Here is a 15,709-nt window from a genome sequence, read left to right as displayed (position 1 = left end):
GTCCAGGGGTCCGTGCTTGCCCAACTATCTATTTTGTATTGTTTGTAGGAGTTATGAGATTGATCACTGTTCGTAATATTCACCTTGCATATGCCCGGTTCCATCACACTACTACGCAGTCAACATAAGTCAAGGTATCTTTTTTTTCAAAACTAAAAGGGATGAATGCTCCAGTTTTCAATTTAATATACATTATATTAGTGGTTCCTGTGTTAATGTTTGTTTGAAGTTGAAACTTCATGTATAAAACCCCCAAATCTTAAAAGTCAACAGCTACAATTCATTTTTTTGCGCTTGCGAGTATCTTCATCTAGTAAATGAGTAAACAAATAAAATATAAATCTGCCTTCAGGTTAATGAAGGCGTTTCAAACTTGAGTATTTCACTTGCAAGGAGTTTCCTTTACTGATAGCAAAAGGTTTATGTTGAACAGAAGAAACACATATTCATCTTTGAAAAATTGCATCATTTATAACAGGCAGTACAGAACCAAACAAAAAACATGGTAATTATTTGTGCAAATACAGTAATGCCTTCCAATTGGATTTTTTTGGATATACCTGTCTGGTACATAGTGAATATTGATATATTTCAATTAATATCAACATAATCTTGTAACTCTCAACATTTCGTTCTGTCTAAGTTATTTCTGAATTTACAACATTTTTATCAGATTGTCTGTTCATCATGAAGATCAGTTATCGCGTTTTGCGTTGATGGTGTAGCGCGTTTATCACGTTTTACATTTATCATGAAGAACTTTATTTGCGTTTATCAGGTTTTTCGTTTATAACATCGCATGGTGTGTGCAGCTTATCGTAGCCTACATGTATCTCATCATATCGTGCTTGTATCCTGTTCTATCATTTATCATTTCGAGGAAAACGTAGCTGGTATTGCAACACCACACTATGTACATTGTGCATGGTGGTTTTAAAAACTTGAGACCTATATCATACGATATATACCTAGAGTAGTGCAGTTTAAGCTTTATAATCACTGAAGCGGATTACGTGAAGCGTAAACTGTACGAGGTTAGGTTATATTAATATATTATTTTGCCCAACTATCTATTTTGTATTCCTTGTAGGAGTTTTGAGATTGATCACTGTTCGTTATCTTCACTTTGCATACAACATAGGCCAGTTTATGATCACTCAGAATTTAAAATAAAAAAAAACTTCAGCGTGCAAAACACACACTTCCATTTTGCAAATGACCCTAGTGTGCATGGACTGGTGAATGTATGACCGTTATGAACAATCACTTAACTTCTTTATTTACCCAAGATCACAACTGGCAATGGATATTGTTTTCAAATGTAGTGGCTTGAATTTACACATCTAAAATTTGTCTTTTGCAATTAAGAGGCCGTCCACGGAAATATCAGGTAGTAGCTATAATATGGCTGGCACATCCATTTCCCCAAAATTTTATTCATACCCAATAAAAGTTAAGGTCATACGCCAATTTTATCGTATGTAAAGTGAATTTCACAAAAAAACATTGTTAGGTGCCAAAACTAGGGTTATTTCATAAATCCGAGGACCCTATATAATCTATAGAAAACGATCATTTTGTAAAGTTAAATAATACCCAATACAATAAAATTTGTCCAGAAAGTATAGGCAATATTTGAAGAAAATCCCTTAATAATTAAGATGAAACAATAAAATTGCTGGGGAACAATGCTATTGTTGAGGATTTACTGACAGAAGTAGCCGAAAAGCCAGTAAATTGAGTTACCTCCCTTGGCGTAAAAAATGTAAAATGATCCAAAACTTGCATACATTGTAATTTCCGAAGAAAAAAGTATTTATTTAGAACACAGTTCACTTATCTCGATTTCTTTTATCATGTGTAAACGTGGAAATATTTTTTTATTAATTTGATGGTGAAAAATAAATATTCAGCAGGGACCTTATTAAAGTTTCGTGGGTAAACATATATGGCTGACAAGTGATATAAACGTGAAGTTTTTCTAGGAGTGATCCTTGTTTTAGGGATTTGTCGACCCTTAATAATTGTTCAAAAGACATAAATGGATATTTAAGATATTTTAAAGTTGGAACTGCGTGTGCCATTCAACCGAGATTGACCTCCTGCTGTACAGATCGGGATAGATTTACTTCGAATTCGACGAAAAAGTGTAACTGCTTAAACTATCGTGCACGGTGCAGATGCTTACTAGTATGCCGAGGCAATTGCGATTCTTTGGGGATTTACTGGAGGCAACCATCACCAAATGTTGTTATCTACTACACAAAGGAAAGTGTAAAGCAGACAGAGCAGTAAACTTCAATGTTTTAATGGAAATATGTTTTCCTATTTCAAGTTGTCAGTGGTTTTTCCCGTTGGAAGTGGTAAGTATCAATGTCGAATTTTCTGTGTCATTTTTCTTTGAAAACTCTGTCTTGATTGCTAGACAATTTTGATGCAAGTTCTCGTGATGTGTCAATGCAAACAATTCATTTGATGAAATTATTCTTTTTTAAATAATGGTTAAAGTAACAAATCCCTACAGTAAAAAAAAAAATGAATAAACCTGGGTTTTTGTTTTTTGATGTAACAGTAGGGATTTTTAAAATATGTAGAACACAATGTTCATCCACAAATCCTTGAATTAAGAAACAATAGAATCACACAAAAACAAGATGAAGGTGGTAACAATCAATAAGTGTTTATAAAAATGAATGATGTTTATTGTTCTGCAAACTATGTACATATCTATATTAAGATTATATCAGATTATTTTTTACTGATTTTTTTTTACTAGCTACTTTTCACATCTATTTGTTTTGTGGGTTCCCAGATTTAATAACTATTAAAGAATGAATGAATCAGTGTGAGAGGGTAGTATATGTACGTGCATGCATGTGACAAAAACCGAACAATTATTATAAAAATAATAATAATATATTTATATGTGGAATTATTCAACTATAAGAATCATTGTTTTGTTTTGAACATATTTTATTGTATATACTACATACAAAAGGATTAGAAACAAGTTCTTGCAACTTACGAACCATTATGTGTATGTGGGGTGGGATTAAAGGTTAATGTAGTAACTGCATGTACAGATTTACAATTAATCATTAATTTACTTGTTTCTTTCTCTAAATTTAAGCTGAATGGATTATAAAAATCAGATGGTTTAACATGACACAGAATCTGATGATTGATACATGTATGCATGCACACATATACTAAAGTGTATTGGTGTGACATACATGTATATGCCAAAGCTTGATAATGAATAAAACACCCATTTCATTACAGATTTGGAAAATAATGATAGTCAAATCAACGCTACTGTAAGCCAATTATCATACTGTATCAGTGAGTATATTTATTTATTTCAATCAAAAGATTTTAAATTCAGAGCACGGTACATCTGACCTTGTCATATTGTCATGATTCTTAAATTATGTAAGTTTAGAACTATTACATATAAGGGCTTAATTCCACATTTGACATGTATATTTCTTGAGACAAATCCTGATCAAAGGGATCCAAAGTTATGATGTCACAATCCTTTTATTTTAACACAATTGACAGACATAGATATAGAATATAAAAACTTTAACTTTGACAATAACATACCAGTGATTAGAAATGGGGTTTGGATATTACAGAAATGTGTGTTCCTTATGTCATATGATAGTAACATTTTTGCCTTACAACCTTGACCCTTCATATTGAAGTTTTATGTGATGCCACACACAACAGATGATTTCCTCATGCACATTCATGTATTTTTAATTCATGACTGTTATCAAATATTTTAACCCACTCGACAAGCTTTAAACTTTCTTCAGACAATTCTTGTTTAAAAAATTTCAAACACTACCTCGTATATATATATATATATATATATATATATATATATATATATATATATATATATATATATATATAAATCAGAGGTGATGTTTTGAAATGCTGAAGACTCAAGACAGCTTTTCTCATCAAAAAATTATCTGGGTTCTGTTATCATCATTGTGATCATATTATTTCCCATTCCCATCTTCTCCAGAACCAATGAACCAATTTAAATCAAACTTTGCAGTTGGCACAAACCAAAAGCCCCATTGGGTGAATGAGATTCATGTTCATTTGAATGAAAGGCCATGCCCCCTTTGAAAGGAGATCATCAAGAAAAGGCAAAAATAGGACGGAGTCGTTTAATGTAATGAAAATATATAGTTGTTGGTTTTTTATAGTTTTCGTTTAAATGAAAGGTCATGCCCCCTTTGAAGGGAGATAATCAAGAAAAGGCAAAAATAGGATGGGGTCGTTTACTGTAATTAAATTATGCAAGCATTCCCTGGTTGTGTAGATTGGATTTAGTTCAATTCATGAGCTGGGTGTAGGATGAGGCTATAAGGTCAAAGTTTTATAAGGGGTAATATAAGGAAGCATCTTTACCAAGCCTCTTCTCAAGAAGAGTATGTCAATGATTAGTCATATTCATATGCAAGGATCTTCAGGTAGTGTAAATTTTATTTTGTTCAATTCAGGGGCTAAAGAATTAGGGTATGGAGGAGATCAAAGTATGATATGGGAATATACAGGAAATTAAAATAAATTCTTTTTCAAGGTTAGCAGGGCCACTCTAAATCCTTTCAAAATGCAAATGTTCCTAAGTTGTGTTGATTCATTTATACTATGCGCCCACGACTACAGTCGGGGGAGGGGGTCATGTATGTCTGGAACTTGCTCATGTTAGTAATAGGGCTCTCATATTTATATTCTCCTGAAGTATTTAACGTAGGTTAGTCTTTTATGTTTAGTATTTAGATATCTTATGGAAAGAACTTTCATTTGATACCATGCTGTTTGGTATTGTGACCTTGGTTTTGAAGTTTAACCCAGATTTTATCATATTGTTATTTTACATAATGATATACAAATGTGTATATTCTTTAGTACCAAACGTTTAATTTAGTACCTGACCTTAGTCTTTAAAATGGCATGGTTTTCAAAAACTTTAAACTGGTATAAAGTTTCTCAACCATCTTGGATTGGGCTTTGATATAGATTGCACATATTATAGATCACTAATGAAAAGAGCTTTACTTTTGAATTTCTGACTTTGACCTTGTTGACCTACTTTTGAAAAACATTCATTATTGCCAGATCTGTTATATCTTGAGGGATAAGGTATTGGGTTAGTTTGTTTCACAGGAAATGTGTAATGACCAGAATTTATGTTATACCATGACCTTTGACCTTGAGACTATATCAACCATATGATTGTGACTTCCTTAGTGCATTGCTTACAGTGCTATTTAAACATGTTCATCATTTTATTTCCATTAATTCTTATTTAGATCTCAGCTGAGTCCAATATAGGAAGAGGTTTTGGAGAGAACATAGAATTACTACAGACAAAAGACTTCTGAATTTATAAAGGGAATTGCATAACTCATAGTTCCACTTCAATCTAGATCTATTGACAGTTATTTCATAGAAACACTTTGCAGCTGAAAAAGATAATCAAATGATGACCACTACTTTAACTCTATGTTAGCAGCATATCTCAATTTTTGAAGTGACAAATTTTATCCCTGTTTGTGAACCAATATTCAAAAGAAACACTGTTATGGCATTATACATAAATTAGAAGAGAGTGGTGGGGTGGCAAAATAAGATACCATACTAATGTATCAATTGTTAAGATACATGTATCAATATACATCCAGTGCCAATTTTCATAATTTCTAGCGGTCCAGAAAAATGATCTAAGATCTGCATTAGGTCATTTCCGATGAATCGATAAAATATATATGTTTATTATTCATTGCTAATTAACCTTTTATGCATCAATTGGAGATGCTTTTTGAACATTTTCCGTCACTGGGTAAAATTCAACAAACATTTCTTGTATCTGGAAGTGGTCAATATCTATTTCAACACCAGAGTAAACATGCATTAAAGTCCTGCCAATCTGATGTAGGCAGAAAATGAAATTTGGCATATTATTTCATGAATGCAAATGGAAATGCTTTACAAGAGAGTTAACAAATTTCTGGTTAATGCTAAATAACTATCTAGATGTCCCAGAGAAAGGGAGAGGGTATGTTTTAACACCCCCTCCCCCGTCTACATCTGCCAATGTTAAGTTTGTAATGCGAGTGAATGAATTAAGATTGTTATTGTTAGGCAAATGATTAAAATTTCATTTACTAATAATTTTAACTTCAGATATGTGTGTTAATTAATTAACTATTATCTCAAATCCTTTATCAGAAATGACATCAAAATATCAACTTTGTACAATTTTATATAATGATTCACACAGGCATTTTTTTTTGGTCTTTATTATATAGACTGTATACAAAGACATGCCATTTATTTCTGAATGTTCATATGTTCTAGTAATTTTTTTATGAAGTTTAATCTTTTAATCATTGATTGGGTATATCTACTTCATATTTATTTCTATTTATGTAGTTCAACAATCTTCATTTAAGTAGTTAACATTTTTGCACTTATTGAAAATTTGGAGATTTCAGTTCAACTTTTCACCATCAAACCTTGCTTTTCCCACTGAATTTATTTTTGTAACTTGAAATACACCTCTTCAAGTTTCTGGTTATACATAATTTATTTCTGATGAGACATTGTATTGGGTTTTATGAGATCTTAAATTTTGATCATTATCTTGTAAAATATATTGATGTGAAATATGTGCAATTTTAACAATTAATAAATTCATTCATTGGATGAATATACACACACAAACCCTCTTTGTTATTGCATATAGTGTATATCTACCATATAACATATTGTGTTTCTCTATTTCTTAGTTATATGTCATTTTAGAGCTGTTCAAACATAGCACTTTTTTCCAATCTTTCGTGACCTTTTTGCACGAAGTTGTTTTTCAATGTCGAACCCAAACTAAACATGATAGAAACTTTTTATTTGGCAAATTTAATATTTAGGTCAGCAGGAACCTGTACACCAAGTTTCATGAAAATCTGAGAGATAGCATGTGCCGACCTCTGCCTGATATCGTAATGGACAACCTCCTAAATACATCGGATTCATTCATTTTCAAGTGGTACTTACTTAGATTGTATATTTTACAACACTAAACAACGTTATGACTATGGACATTATCTTGAATTGGTTCATCCTCGTGTGCACTGTTGATGTTTTTTTCTGAGCGATACATATGTTGTTCTATGTTGGATTTGTTATTTATGTCCACTAAAGAGTAAGTAAATTTAATATTAATCTTTAATATTTTCCTGATATTTAGATGCAAGGTGAAGATAACGAACAGTGATCAATCAGTCTGTGTTGCATAAGTTTGAATTGTACAAAGAAAAGGTGAAAATAAGGCTCGTGATGTAAATCACAACTGCGATAAAGTATACAAATATTAGAGTTGGAAAACGCGGAGACTTGAACAAACCAGAAGTATGATCAGGTGACTAGGAGGAGTAAAACATATCGTGTCGACTGGTCAAACTCGGTGGAAACTCTGTCTCTTAATCATATAAGCGGGTTTATTCTGTTTGTCACTGTAATTGTATTTTAATGGAAGTTGGTCACGTGATTAGAAAAAAAACCCTGATGCGACCTTTAACTCAACATTGCATTATCAACGACAGTTTATCTATCAACCATTTTTATTTTCATCCATATTTGGAGTCAATATATCATAGTCAACATCACTTAGTCTTCTTCTTCTGGTTCATATCTGTGTATCTAATTAAATAACGTTGTTATTGGCATACTGACATGTCGATTTTGTGAAAGGTTACTCGCCTATCAATTGGTTTTTAATAACATTATACAAAAATTTCAACAATCTGAATTAAAATAAATACATTATAACTATCTACGACTATTATTGTGATATTATAAGCATACACAATACAATAAATGCTGTAATTTCAACTACACACCTTAGCATAAACTATGATAAGCGATATTTGCTTTAAATGTCCGAAATGTTTGAACACTTTCGTAATAATGAAACTATGGTAGATGCACATACGGAAACTGCCGTTTTGCATTTTGGGAATGAAATTGAATGACGTCATATCCCAATAGATGCCTAGCAAGTATAAAAACAACCTCAAAGGTAAAGTCCATTTCAATAAAGACAATGTCCACTCTAAGTGCTGTAACAGTTGACGGCAGCGTTTTTGTTTTTGTTTTTGCTGTTATTGAACCAGGGTGACAAAAAGGTGACAAAACCTTATTTTTCTGATAAATAAATTGTATCTCTAAATAAACAAAAGAAAAACGAGAAAGGCGTGTATTTGAGAAATAGACAACTCCATCCCAAACAACTGAGGAACCTCAACACGCTGAAGGGAATACAATGGGAAATTAAACATTTCCACTTCAAAGGGAAGAAATGCAAGATGAAATATCAAGGCAGGGTAGTTTATCTGGACATGAAATTCTCAGTCAGCCTATAAAAGAAACACAAAAATGAAGACGCCATGTAATGGATGAAGATAATGCAACAACAGATGATGGCACATATGGATGTTATGCAGTAAATGCAGCCAATGATGCAGACTGAAAGATGACGATTACGAAAAGTGATCAATATCATAACTCCTATAATCAATGCAAAAGAGAGAATTGGGTAAATATGGACCCCTGGATATACTAGAGTTGGGTTATGTACCTAGGAGGACTACGCATTTGTCGTCGAACGGTCACACCCACCATGAGCTCTGCATCTTGATCAGGTAAACTGAGTTATCCATAGTCAAAATAATTGTGCCAAGAAAGACCTAGGTATGAGAAAGGTCAGACAGCATTTAACCCAGTGATATGTTGTAGTGGCACATTCGATGTCAAATATTAAATGCATAATCACAATGATGGCTATAACAAAAACTCGGAAGAACTTATGCCTAACAGCTACATGTGGAGAGAAACACACAATGGATCACAATTTTCTTATTAGGATATTAATAGATATATAAACTCTCATTACCATATATCATTATAGGAGTTATGAGATTGATCACTGTTCGTTATCTTCACCTTGCATTGGTCACAATTTGTGCAACAATCAGAACCAATTTCAGGAAAATAACGAAACTCCTAATCTTGATGAGCAACAAACAAGATTGCCAATTTTCAAGGATAAAAAACAACACAGTCTAGAAATTCTTGTGCATTCAATCAAACATGATTTCATAGATATTTCTTTGAACTGCCCGTAGAAAGACAGAGGAGTTGTCCTTTTCCTTGAAGGATGATTCAGTTACATTTGCGTCTCAACTTAGTCCAGATGCAAGGTCCATTATCTCGGAATTTCATTCTGGCATAAAACAGCGATTACAATATCAAGAACATATTCTGCCATTTTCATAAAAAATACATTCATTGCTGAACAAAGCATAACCAGTATTCGTAAATGAACAGTTGACAACGAAACATGCAATCATATATTTACTAAATAGGGTAAACTACCAAGTTATACCAAACGATGTCGCCACAAACGAACGATCATCAGTGAAACGTGCAGTAGCTATGATAGTATGGAATTAATGCTGCAAAAATGGAATGCGGGAAATTGCAAATATCAAAATGTGATATGTGAGAATGATCTATGAAGCCAAATTTTGTTTGATGCAAGGCGACGGGGAAGGGAAACTGATATTAAATTAGGGAACATTTGTGGAGGAAAAGAAACAAAAAAGTGAATATCGAGAGGAAATTATGACACAGTGTGACAAACAACTGGAGGTTATGTCATTTTTTAAAAGAGGAGAATTTGCAATTGAAGCAAAGAAGTGAAACAAAGTAGAATTAACTGCAATAAATTGTGAACATAACGAAGCTCAGGACATACATGAAAGCAAAATTGTACAGCTGTAGAAACACTGTTAGGAGGAGGGGGAAGCTAACAGAGGAAGTAAGGCTGTGTTAGAGACAAATGTACAATGACTGCTGGAAGATGTGGATTTCAGAACAAAACGTTATCAAGAGTTATATAACCAAACTAACATGACGCTTTAAGGAAAATATACTTACTGGTGAGAACAGCTCGCAAAAATGAAAAACAAATAATCCAGGGCCTCTGAGGAAGTTAAAGAAAACTATAGCTCATGGATGACAGAAAAGCTCAACCATATACCTCATCAATATGAAGCCCTGGATGCTGAACAGGAAGACATGATTACCAATCAGATTTTCATCTTTCAAGATCGCATGCCTCATCTGGAAAATAGGGATGTCCAGCGACAGAGGGAACTGGAGATTGCGAGACAAAAATATTTAAAAAAATAGAGGTTCTCCTTACAGAAGAGCAGACTAGCCACAGGGAGCTAAAATCCTTTATTTGTGAACTCAATGACAATACCATGGATACAGATAATGTCAGGTAGGGACGAACCATAGCTGTAGCACAGTTACATACAGGATATGGGGCTCACGGCGGGTGTGACCGGTCAACAGGAGATGCTTACTCCTCCTAGGCACCTGATCCCACCTCCGGTGTGTCCAGGGGTCCGTGATTACCCAACTATCTATTTTGTATTGCTTGTAGGAGTTATGAGATTGATCACTGTTCGTTATATTCACCTTGCATACAACAGAGGCGGAGAAGAAGACAGAGGTTCAATTTATATCAAATTATGCTATTTGCTAGAAGGCCTTCTTCAGTTAGAGTATCTTGGAATATCTGGATAAGGACGTGGCTTCTTCCGGGAACGACCACTGCTGTCGTCGACGGGAACAGCGGATGTCGTTAATAGGCAGATGCCAAAAAATCAGAAAGGACTCACGCTAAGCAAAGGTTCCCGAGCAGGGATATGTGTAGCGAACAGTGTAACATGAAACTTATACTGCCTCGATAATGAGCTATATTTTCGAGTGATGCTGTTGAGTCTCTTTCCTGATAACGCAAGTAAAGTAATAGCGAGCGAAATCAGCAGTTGGCTGGGTGACCCCTACATGTTACAAATTGTATATATGTTACACTATATACAATGTAAACACTCATCGTAATGGTGACCTCGTTACTTAGTTCCTTATTTTACATCGAAACCAGGAAGACATAAAAAAAATCTGGTCATTATAAAAGATTGATATGTACCTGTAACGACCCTCGAGTAAAGAATAATCGCCAGAATGAATGGCGGAATAACATCGTTTGGGTTGATGTAACTTTATCGAGGGGAAACCAACATTATTCATATGTTGGCAATATATTTTAAGTTGTTCAGTTGTAAAAGTAGGAGACCCGTGCAGACTTCTGAAGTTACGGTTAATGTTGGCAGGTACAAACAAAAGGTAACTGAGTCATGGATGCTAATAGTTTGTTAATATTGACTTATCACAATAACATAATAATAATAACAACAACGATTGTATTAAATCCCGTGGGGACCCGGGTTAACGTAGGTCTCCAATATTCCTTGTCTGTCGTAATATGTGACTAAATGGGGGTGGTCCTGGTGTCAGAGCAGATTTTGCATGATAAAGATCCCTCCTACCTAAAAGTCATAAATTCCAAGCATAAGCGTACATTCTGCAGCCCTTCACCGGCAATGGTGACGTATATTCTCAAGAGGGACGTTGAACAATAGGGAATCAAGCGATAATAAAATTGAATATATTTGTTAATTTCTAAGAATTGTTCTTTACAAAAAGTGATTTATTTGCCATGCACTAAGACTGCTTTTACTTGGTATACGCGAAGATTGATTTTGTGTACTGTACACTATGGTTTATTTTGTTTGCTGTATATTTAGATTGATCTTGCTTTCCATCGGAATTCAATTTTCCATATGAAAGGTGAAGATAATGTGTTACATATTGATAAGGGATGCGGTGATTCCCTTTTGCCGATTGATTACACCCCTGGTATGTCAAGGGGTCTGTGTTTGTCCAACTCTTAATTTAGTAACCATTAAATAATTTTCTTCACCTCTTCATCGAATAGGATTGATTATATTTACGATAACGTATAATTATTTAGAATACCATATGATATGTCATGAGCTACATACTAGTAATGCTTCTGTTTACTGCATTGTGTGTATATCTGAATTGATTCTGCTTGCTATAGACTACTATTGATTCTGTATATTTGATGTAACGTTTAATTCTGACCACTGGCGACGACGTTACCTTTTTCGGTTTACATTGTGACTGATTCTATTTGATACCAACTAGAAATGATTTTATTCACCAATTATTGGAATTGATTTTGACTACCCAGGGAATGAATAAAATGTTGACCCTTATTATACTTTATCTACATATATATTACCATATACAATGTATACAGATGCTTTGGAAACGTGGTTTTGAAAACAAATCAAATGCATGGATGAAGGTGCAAACACAATAGTATGGAATGGGAAGATTGAGTTTGTACTCAGACACCATACATGCAAGGTAAAGATAACGAACAGTGATCAATCTCATAACTCTTATAAGCAATACAAAATAAATAGTTGTGGTCTAATATGTCATTTGGATTTTTTTTTAAAAAGCTACACGGATTTAACAGAACGCCACAACGTATACCATAACAGCGTTTCATCTGTAGTTTATACTTAGAATTGCGGTCAGCCATACGTTCCAAACAATCATTCTGCTGAAAAAAAGCGGTAATTCACAACGCAGTTGCTTAGGCATGACTTCAGTCAAAACCAAGATAAACTATTGCGGGTTTATATTATTGGGCGAAGTAATACATTGCGAGATGAGTTTGTTAAATGAGCAATACGCATTGTTTGTGCTGAATGTAGTTCCTGGTGTGAAAATACTGCTTAAGCATCCACAACTTGACATTGCCTCATGTCTTCAAAGGTTTGTCTTTACCCCATGATCAATTTTGTATTCCTTTAGTGATTTACGGAATTAGCTTCTCCATCAACAACATCCCATATTCATGCATTGATATTCAACTCTCACCTGCATATGCTGTTCAGATATCTCAACTCGTTCGATAAGCAAGAACATGTTTTGCATACGGTCAGGTTTTTTTTATAGATTGGTTCAGGCTACTGACAAACAAGTTGATGATACAGGGGTTTCAACAATCTCCATCGAAGTCAGCATTTCGCAAATTCTATGGTCGTTATAACGATCTAGTTCGTCAATTCAACCCATCATTGGGTCAAATGATGTATGTCATGTGTCATACCGATTGTTAAGCCATTCTTGGCACTCTGATTTTGACTGCAGATAACTCCGCTTACCTGATCAGGATATAGGGGTCACGGCAGGTGTGATCGGTCGATAGGGGATGATTACTCATCCTAGGTACCTGATTCCACCTCTGGTGTGTACAGGGGTCCGTGTTTGCCTACCTATCTATTTGTATTGGTAATAAGAGTTATGAGATTGATCACTGTTCGTTATCTTCACCTTACATAGGAACAAAATATTGCGCTTCTTTTATAGACGACATGTTCACAAATTGAACGGTATCATTGTGGTGATTATTTTTTCTAGTTTAATCTGACTAGAGATTCTGAAAATTCATCTTGACACGAGTGTACTTGTTTTGTGTGTGTGGTAAAGATTCTGATGTTTTATTTTACAAATCTAGATATGTATTTTTGTCTTTCGTAAAGTGGGTATTATACAGATACTTTTCTGATCGTTTTCTTTGTTTTAAAAAAATACAAGTAAAACACACTTACAGAGTTTGTAAATTCACCAGACCAGATAATGCTGTCTCGGGTATCTTTGTTATTTGATTGCCATCTAGGTCCCTGAAAGAGAAAGAAATGTATACATCTAATAGCAGTAACTGGATAAATGCTATACTCTCTTTAAATTATTTTTGACAACGGATGATGTGATTCACAATAACTACTCTATTTCTTAACAAATGAGATTGAAAACTCGATTACATTATTTTACAGGCACTTCCAGTAATAGTCATGATTATAATTTAGAAAGGTACAAACACATTATTCGATACGCATGAGGTTGTTCTGCATGTGGTCAGTGTTTAAATCGAAGCAGGCTACTGACAAACAAACTGACATTGCAGGAGTTCCAATAATCTCATTTAAAATCAGCATTTCGCAAATCGTATGGTCGTCATGATGATTTACTTCCAAAATACAACATATCATTGGGTCAAATGCTGTCTGCCGTGTTTTATACCGATTTTTAAATCGTTCTAGGAACACTGATTGTGATTATGGATAACTCCATTTACCTGATCAAGATATAGGGCTCGCGCCGGGTGTTATCAGTCGACATAGGATGCTAACTCCTCCTAGACACCTGATCCCTGGTATTGCTAGTGGCCCAGTGGTTCTATTTTGTATGCCTTATAGGAGTTATGAGATTGATCACTGTTCGTTATCTTTGTCTTTCATGAGTCAATAAAAACGTGTTCTGATTTGTTTAGATATGAATAGATAAAGTAGACATTAACGGCAAACTGACAGCTCCATCGTATGGCAAACGGGATGAGTTCAGCTTCTCCATCGTCAACTTCCCACATGTATGTAGCAATATTCCATAATCACCTACATATGGTGTTTATATACCTCAACAGATTCGATATGCAAGAGCTTGTTCTGCGTCTAGTCGGTTTTTAAATCGAGGCAAGTTACTGACAAACAAGTTGATGGTACAGGGGTTTCAAAAGTATCGATTGAGGTCAGCAGTTCGCAAATCCTATGGTAGTTATAACGATCTAGTTTGTCAATACAACATATCATTTGGCCAAATGCTGTTTGACGTGCTTTATACCGTTTGTTAAGCCGTTCTTGGCACACTGATTTTGACTGCGGATAAGTCCGTTTACCTGAACAGGATACAGGGCTCACGGCGGGTGTGACCGGTCGACAGGGGATACTTACTCCTCCTAGGCACCTGATCCCATCTCTGGTGTGTCCAGGGGTCTGTTTTTGCCCAAGTCTCTTTTTTGTATTGCTTGTAGGAGTTATGAGGTTGATCACTGTTCCTTATCTTCACATTTGATGATACGTGATGTATATCAATTGACTATAGTTAATTGAAACTGTCCCAAATGTTTTCTTAACAATGTTGGTACAAAACAGAACCTAACAATGTGATGATCCTGATTTCCGGAGTTATTTCTACTTCCATGCTACCTCTACGTATCCATAATTGGTGGCATCGGAATTTAAGTCGAGGAGTTATATATAGCAGCCTTATATATTCGTTCATGTAATTGTGGCCTTTGAAATTAACTGTACATCATGGCAGAATGAAAGGTGAGTTAACGAACACTGATCAATCTCATAACTCCCATACGTTAATCATAGTTCGCTCGTCACCTATTCTTTAGTAGCGACAAATAAAACTTCAACTGTGTTATGACAAGGTGAAGCTAACCCCATACCTACTATCAGGACATGTGCTTTTTATGTGTTTTCTTTGGCACTTCAAGCGCTATTTTTTTCTTCGCTGAATTGCACGGTAATATTTTGCATTATATATATTTAAGAATGCATGTTTCGTTTTGTCATGTATTGATGTGAACGTTTAACGCTCCTAACCGTTCATAGCCGTCTCATTGGTGATTATTTAGCGTGCCAGAACCCACTGCAACATCGAAGATCTGTTTTAAAACAGGTTGCTAAAATACATGACTCTCACTTGTTAATTGTAGGTGATTCATAGGTCTTGAGCTCAACATATTTTGGTTGACCATGCGAATGTTTTAACCAATGACCTACCACTGCTAGTGATATAATGAAAACTACCGCATATTTGT

Source organism: Ostrea edulis, chromosome 8 (assembly GCF_947568905.1).
Source record: "Ostrea edulis chromosome 8, xbOstEdul1.1, whole genome shotgun sequence".
Lineage (NCBI taxonomy): Eukaryota > Metazoa > Mollusca > Bivalvia > Ostreida > Ostreidae > Ostrea > Ostrea edulis.
This window is presented reverse-complemented; position numbering follows the sequence as displayed.